Source organism: Perca fluviatilis, chromosome 15, assembly GCF_010015445.1.
Source record: "Perca fluviatilis chromosome 15, GENO_Pfluv_1.0, whole genome shotgun sequence".
Lineage (NCBI taxonomy): Eukaryota > Metazoa > Chordata > Actinopteri > Perciformes > Percidae > Perca > Perca fluviatilis.
The window spans coordinates 12807958-12815450 of NC_053126.1; positions in this window are offsets into that span (position 1 = coordinate 12807958).

Below are 7493 nucleotides of genomic sequence, written 5' to 3' on the forward strand. Positions count from 1 at the left end.
GCTGAGATGATGGCCAAATGAAAGCAGATCATTTAATCAGAGAGATTCTCCATAACCTGTTAATCTTAAAAGCAACATGCTACTTCTGCAGGATGTGACCCAAATGTCCTTCTACTCCTACTTCATTAAATCTGAAAAAAACCTATTTCAAGGGCAGCCACCCAGGATGCATCAGTGCAAGGCCTTTCTCTGTTCCCAGAGTGCATCTGTTAAATGCTGTTAAGTGGCCTTGAAATCTATTTTTAGAATGGTTTATTGTCTGGGCTAAGTGGTTCATTTAAGTCAGTCATTTTGAGGCTTTTACTTTGCATTCCATCAGAATAATATCTTAGTTTCTGTGATGACCGATCATGTGCATCACCGTCATAGTTATGAGCACGTGCTCTGCAGCAATGCGCGCTCAGAGTCTGCATTAAAGCGTTTGTGACTTTGAAAGCTGGAAACGTTTCCAGAGGACGTGCAGTATTTGCACCCTTTATGTAGACCTTGCTTGATTGCCAAAAATATTTTATTTATTATTCAAAGACTAGTGGCAGCAACTGGCCTTGCTTTTGATTGCAACTTAACCTTCAAACTGTCAGTTTTTCAGGAATGTAAAGACTATTTTACCTTTTTAGACAAAGTTATGACTGTTTTTTAAAGTAATAGCTTAACAGAGCTTATTTGTTTACTTGCTTAGATGAGAAGATCAATACCAATGTGAGAGTAGTGTCAATCATCCCCCCTTAATTTTAGCAAGGAAGCAAATAAGCAAACTGCCGAACTATTCCTGTAAGGCTCATGAAACCTGCTCTAAGCTTCCAGCTGAAGAGAAAACATGAACATCTTTGAAGTTGGAGTTCTTATTTGCTTTTCTGCAGCATTAGCCCGTCAGTTTATGGGTTCTCTTAATAAACATGTACGCCCTTCATTCCTTCACTAACAATGCACTACAAACTCAGGATTCCTCAAGAGAGCAGATTTATCACACTTTACACAAATAGGCACAGTGAGATCTGAAAGCAAGTGTTCAGTTCTCAGCACTACCATGAATAGGTCTTTATATTCATGTCTGTCATGCATTCAGCTGGACGGGTCACTTTCATTTACTTGTCATTTTCTCACTGTCAGTGTGCAGCTGAAGATGAGACAGCACGACTCCTCTCAGGACTGCACCTCCATTAGCCTCTCAGTGACTTGCAGCGCGGAGTTGAGCATGAGTAGTGTTTCCATTTAGGATTTCAGAAGGTCACAGTATTTCGGCTCAGCGGATCACATCAGTCCAAACAGTGCTTTGCTCTCTGAAGATAGCTGCGGGAGTTTATCAGAACTACAGAAAAATGCATTAATGAATATTTGATCTCAACTTTTATAAAGGCTCCTTGCATATGATTTTTTTTTTCTTTAAATACTGCGGTGTGAAGTTTTACCTGTTAAGGCATCAGAATCTGGTTTATTGCCAAGTACGTTTTTACATATAGGGGAATTGCCTTTTTTTGGTCACAGTAAACGTAGAAAGAGAAAATTAAAATAAACAATTGCTACAAGTTAATAATCTTAAATATAAAATATAAACCCAAACTTTTAATGCGGCATTAAGGTATTGATCTATTAAGAGGTTACAAGCAGTCTTACTGTATGACAAATGAAAAAGTTCTTCTCACCTCTACCTATTCATCAAAGCAAAACACTGCATGAGCAGAATAAATACATTTGTGCACACGTGTCACATCACTTAGAGCATCTTTAATGCTCCTGACCTGCAGTGGTTTCTTTGTTAGCTTTTACCCAAACCTCCATTTTATATTGCATCTTGACTCAGAGTGTGCATAAAGTATCACCCTGCATATGTACTGAGGGGACGAGTCACTGTACAAAGGAGGACTCACAGTTGAGACTGCTAGACTTGATTTAGTCGGGCCCCCCTGATCGGCAGCAGATGCTTAATAGTGAGTTATTGGAGGACAGATCAACACTGGCAGATCCCAGAACAGTTCTCTGCAGTCCAGATGGAGGTGAGACGTTTCTTTGGCCCAAAATGCTTGGTTATAACTAACCAGTAGGTTTGCTAAGCAAGTAACGTGCACTCTGCTTTGCCATTAAAAATGAAGTAGATAATTAGCTATAAAAACTTTTTTTATTATGCATTAAAATGAGCATTTGCAAGCCTGAGTATCGCAGCAATACACATACAGGATAATATACTATGTTGGAAGGTAATAAACTGGACAGATAAGTGCTTCACTATCAGACTTCAACTAGGTTTAATTAAAAAAGTTCTCAGTTTTACAATGATGTCCGACTGCAGTGCATTACAATGAATTGTTGCAATATGACTACTGTTGGCTGATTTTGCCTGTGAAAATGTTACTCTCAACTGCTGGGAGCTAAATTTGTCTAATGAGACATTATCAAGCAATGATCCCTTTCTAATATTGTGGAAATGTCTGTCGTTCAACAAGAGTCTGCCATCTGGACTCTTGCTCTAGTTTGTATAAGACAATAAGAACACAATAAAAGAGATTCAAGAAGAAGCAGAAGAGCTGCTCTGGAGGACTGACCCGAGAGACAAATAGTAGTTGTGTGCACTTTTTTGGCATTTCCAGCCAAGGAACTTCTTTTTCTTAGCACCAATTATTTATATTAAGCAGATTTACCCAAATAAATATTCTGATAAAAGCTGCTGTGTTGCCATTTACTATATCACATCTCTGCCAGCTGCTATTGGTATTGAAGACAGACAAAAATATCTTGAAATCAATATATGATAGAAATTACTCTTTTAACACCAAAGTGCAGAAATCACTCCTGTTCAGTGCTGCACACACTGATAGGTGCCTTAACATGACATTGAGTCGTGTGGGTGGAAGAAGCGGTGAGAGAATTCATATTCCTATATTTTATAAGCAAATGTGTGTATGAACCCTGTGTTCATTATTTACAGTGGTGTCGTTCTGCCCGCTAAGGCAGATTATTGTGTCAGCATGCTGCCAAGAGCACTTAGATGGAAATATGGCTGCCATCTGTTCTCGTCAGAGGCTGCTCTAGCTTTCTGTGCTCCACCTGGACCTGATGATGAAATCAATCAATCAATCTATCTATCTATCTATCTATCTATCTATCTATCTATCTATCTATCTATCTATCTATCTATCTATCTATTTATCTATCTATCTATCTATCTATCTATTTACACCAATTTACAAGCAACCCTTCGAAAACATTTTTTATGACATAAAAATACACTGCTTGGAATTATTATTTGTCTATTGTGTTTTGTTTCCACAGAAACTTAAATTAACTGGTTAGACATTCTTAAAAATGTGCCTACTTCTACTTATTTTCGCTTATTTAAAAAACTATGACTATAAGTAACTGCTGGACACAGGGCGTGTCCTACTCGTGTGTGTACACGAGAGGCTACACGTTTCTACATCACACTTGTTTTACAAGTTATGTACTGGAACTGAATTGTCTCCAAACTAGTTGTGATGTCACAAAATGCTGTTGGTACGTCCACTATTAAACTCATATTTAAAATGAGAACTGAGAAACTTTCCCCTTTTCAGCAGACAGCTTCCTAGTGCACATACTGTACATCATCCTGCACAGTGAGGTAACAATAAGCAAAATACATGTTTATAGTGGATGGGGGACTTTAAAAAAAGACCCTGAAATATGTTTTCAATTACATGCAGTAATGAATCTTTATTATCAAACTATAAAATATTGATTGAGTATTCTTATTGATTCAGAGCTTACTCTCCGCTTAGATGCTGTTATTACAAAAAAATCAAATTCTAGACATTCTTTATAGGTCCAAACTCAAAACATTGTTTTTCTTGTATGTTAAAGGTGCCATGCAGAACATGGTTTAATTTTCAAAAAACACCATATTTTTGTTGTACTGCACAGCTCTCTCTCACTGCTGCAGATCCTCTTTTCACCTGGTTTCTGTTTTAGCTACAGAGTGAGACCTCTTTTCTTTTTCTTCTTCTGTACTATCTTTGATTGCACTTGCACATGCTCAGTAGCTCAGATGTAGATCATGTCAGCTAGCTAGCTCCATAGAAGTAAAAGACAGGCTGTTTCTCCAACTTCAGTCAGTTACAAGGCAGGATTAGCTGGGAGACTTCTAAATGAGGGCGCACATGTAAGTAGTTCTTTTGTAGATTATGGTGAACTTGTGTGTGTTGTAGCAGTGCTTTGCTATTGAGAACGAGGTACCATGCTAGTGTTATAGCCAGCTCATTTCGGATTGTGACGTCACAGTCCGAGCCGATTTTGAACAGCTCACCAGGAGACTGAAGGCAGGACACATTCAGAAACCGTATCTCACTCAAAACAGCATGGATGGATTTTTTTCAAAGTTTGTATGTGTGTGGAAGCACCAGAGACACAAAAGAACACCCCAAATCCCAGAAAAAGTGTTTTTTTCATAATATGAGCACTTTAAACTTAAACAGATAATGTAAGTCGAAACTGCCTGCGAGCTTCTCCTGTACTGTACGGTAATTCCTCTACTGTGCGACAGTAAGGCCGGTTACACACTGCACGCGTCTCGCGAGCGTGGCGTTTCTATTGCGTCTCAGCTGCGTGGATTTTTCTGTGTCCTACATACCAGAAGCGTGTCTGACGTGGCGCTGCTCCTGCTGCTAGGTACAGGGAGGGCTGATCTCGGGACAGATGTGCCGACAGATTCAAACTGATAAATGGGTAGGTGGGCTGTCTGAACAACTTTGTGTAGCTGTAAAGAGCCTATATAGCCTATCGGATGTTGGACCGTCACTCAGAACACACACTACGTTGTTATCATAGCCTATCCTACCATTTATATATAGCCTACTGATTTGATTAAAGCAAGACAACGTCGGCAGTATTGACTGCAAAATATGTTACAGAATATTTCGTTCTGTATGACAGGTGCAATATTTGAAAATCTTTTCTCTGAAATTTTGTATTACATTTATATCTACATTGATGTCAAAACCTAGACTTTCAAACATCAAGATGTCATTTATTAATATGTATTAATACTATTTTGCCTGGAAACGCTTCCAACACGCTCGCGTCTCGCGTGAAAAATAGGCGTCGGTTCTATTTCTAGCAGGCACACGTCTCAGGCGCGTCTCGAGCCGCGCCTGAGACGCGCGTCTCACGCCGGCAGTGTGTAAGCTCTAACCTGTTAACATGGGAGCCGAAATATAAATACATGCCTCGCGGCTGACACACTCGCGCGATGTTTCCAGTGCGTAACCGGCCTTAGTCGCTTGGTTATGACACAATCGTCAGCCTATTTTTACAAAAACTACGGAGCCGTAACATGAGGTACAAGGTAATGGAGCCTTTTATACATTGTCGTGTTTCTTTAGAAATAAACAATGGACAAATAGAGTCTTTAAACGCTTCAGATGTAAAGTTATTTGCTGTCAAAGTGACGTCAAAATGAATGTCAGTCAATGGAATACTAACGAGAGGTGATATTGTTGTATCAAAATGGCGCCACAGGAGGTTCGAGTTCTGAAGCGAAGCTTACCCCCTTGGTCAGACTGACCAGCTTTTGTAACTGGCCTGATTTCTCCACTTACTTCTTTTCAGTGGCTAGAGCTGACAGAGGAGGTAGCAGTTAATTTTCACATTCACTACATAACACAAACACATATGGACCTAACATATTTCAAAAAAATACAAGTAAAAACGGTTTTGAGTGGCAGGGCACCTTTAAGAAAAGGATATTTTGCATAATGCAGATATTGTTTACTGTTTCAAATGTATTCATTTTAATTACCCAGTTCATTGGACGCAGCAGCTTTTACAGCCACACCTACAGTACTGCTTATCTTCTGCTGTTAAAAAAGGTCTATGTAAGCAGTATACTCACTGCATTCAAAGTGATGTGAGACACGCTGGTCTGAGGGCTCTGAGATGCTTCGCTGGTGCTAACTGTAGCTGCCTTCAGTATTGATCGGTCAGTAGGTGGGAGATAGAGGCCCGGCAGAGGATGCAGATGTTTCCTCCCAGACGGATGTCTGTCTGCTGCTCGTCAGCATTCGTCACACAGCAGATCTGCTGCTGAGGGGAGAAACACAGAAACAAGACAGGACAATTAAGTTTCAGGAGAATAATCACAAGAAGACAAATTAATGCAATCTATTTGATTACAATGTGAGCAGTGCTACCATTGTTTGGGAAAACTTGATTTTTGAATGTGTGTTTGCAGACATCAGGGTTGGCATACTTTGAGTCGTTTTTGTCAGATGGAATTTAGTTTTTAAAATGTTAGTAATTATGTTCACTTCTTTTAAGTTCTTATTTTAATATTATTAGTCAAGGTGGTATTTTCTGAAAAGAAATAATGATGGAGATCTGCATATGAACAAAAATACAATTATTGTCACAAGAGAGATACTATCACAATTTATAGTTTCTGTGTTCTGAAATGGCAACATTTTAACACCTTGTCTTCATCTTACTGTAATGTTAAAGCTGCATCAGTCCATATTTTCTATACTTGCAATGGATCAAATAACAATGTATAACGTGAAAGGGATCATTCATAGTGATGAACTCACAGGCAATTATCACCAACTCTCCTCGGCTTCGCAGCGTTTTAGTACATTTCAATTCTTGTTTTGGTTTCGTTTTTGGTGTCGTTACCTATCTGGCACCAAACTGCAAACAGACCAAGTTAGCTGGTGACCATAGTCGATGATTTAGAGCTTCTTTAATTTCAAATTCCCAGTCTTGCTTTGCAGCTCCAGAGTTAAATCTGCTCCACTGTTGCTCTTTCTCTATGTTGCTGTCATGTTTGGGACAATGACATTCAAACAGCTGGACATCCTGCTCTGTCACTGTGTATTTTTTTTGACAATAACAGGAGTCTGCACAAATAAACACAAACACATGTTACCACCACATGATAAACACTGGAATGCAAAGGACATCTGCTGGCACTTAGGTGTACCCGAGTGTACGAACAGATGCTGCTAAATGCACACACACACACACACACACACACACACACACACACACACACACACACACACACACACACACACACACACACATGCGTCACCCACCCACACACACACGTATGCTGTCTGCTGTCATATGAAGCTCACACAGCTGCCACAGCAGTTCTAACAGAGAGCACCTGTGACTGTGTGTTTGCAGTCCAACGACATCCTGACTGTTTACAGCATAACTGAACTGTAACAGGACAGACAGAGCAATAGAGTCATATATACACATTGTCTAACTTATTATATAGTGCTTTATTATTGAAAATATTATATATTGGCTGTAGTGTTGAAATTAGTATTATTTTCTGTGTTAAACGCGAAGCGTTTGGAAAGGAAATGTTTCGTAAAACATTCTGTGGAATGTAAACATCTGACCAAAACTCATTAAAGTAATTATCAATCGATGATCATTTACCAGTTATTTATATTACCCAGGTTATCAGTAGGTATAATGTCAAAGGTCAAAACGTCAGCCTGTTCACATACTTCACT